A 1,242-nucleotide genomic window follows, 5' to 3' on the forward strand; every position below is an offset into this window, starting at 1 on the left:
ATCCAGGTGTTCTGTCTGCTTCCATAGGGCTCATAATGAAGCATACATCTGGATATTGACGTGGAACCTGCACGGACACTTCCTCATAGTTTGTTCGTAGCTTCGGTTACAGTCTGCTTCAGTTTCTTCAGGTTCATCGTGAATCTTGTGCCAAAAACCAGCTCTATAACGTGGGTCTCCCTGTTCCCATCCCGGACCGGGCCCCATCTGACACCTGGCATCAATACAAACGGTTTTGTTCCAAATATCAGTGGATCTGTGTGAATCTATGGATTTGGGATGAGAAGACAGGAAAAAACCATCATATAACAAACGTCATGTTTTGTACATGTGCACTTGTCTGTCAATGCAGCAGTCAGGCCATTTAATACCAGACTGTAAAAGACAAATGACCTGGAATACTGACAGTAACATTTAAAAGCAGTCTACGCCAAAGTAGTAAATGAGTAAACAAACAGTCTCGACTTTTCATCACGTTATACACAGTTCATTCTCATTAATACGTTACTGTCATGTCGCGTTTTATTTCAGTCCTAGAAGTAACTGAATGGGAACTTTGCTCAGTTTTCTGTGGATATTTCTAAATATTAGACTAATGTAGTTGATGTATGCGGCCACTAGGTGGCGCCACTGACCTCAACTCTGACGAACGCTGCTCTGGTCCAAACATTGCGCGCATTATTTTAAATTGGTCTCTAGACTAACTATTTTATAAGTTGACGTTTTTGTAATAGAGTAGGGGTGAATTAAGTAAACACATTTTAACAACCTTATTGTAAAAATCTTTAAAATTAGTCGGATCTGCTTCTGTGTTGGGCGTCAATCAAGAAATGTAGGTATTAATGCGCTCACTATAGGGAACTATATTCAGCAGCGGAAGATAAACCTAACTATCTGAGGAACTATTTCAGTCTTTTACTATTTCGTCTTGCTTTGCTTAATCAATAAAAACCTCTCGATTATTAATAAAGTTGGTTTGTAACCTGATGGTGATTTTTGAAACTAGAAAGAGCGCGATTAAACTACTGAATTAATTAGCCAGTTAACGTTAGCTTATTTGTTTGTAAAACTAGTCTTATCCTAATTCAGCCGCCACTGAGACTCTTGAAAAGGCTCCAAAGTGAAATCCTGGCTTTAGTGCTTTAGCTTTATCCTCCTGAGGCTCGCGTAGCTAACTAACTAGGCCACAGCCTGGCGCCAGGTAAGCTACACCTGTAGCGGCCACTGACCTTCATGGCAGCT

Source organism: Betta splendens, chromosome 9 (assembly GCF_900634795.4).
Source record: "Betta splendens chromosome 9, fBetSpl5.4, whole genome shotgun sequence".
NCBI classification, from domain to species: Eukaryota; Metazoa; Chordata; class Actinopteri; order Anabantiformes; family Osphronemidae; genus Betta; species Betta splendens.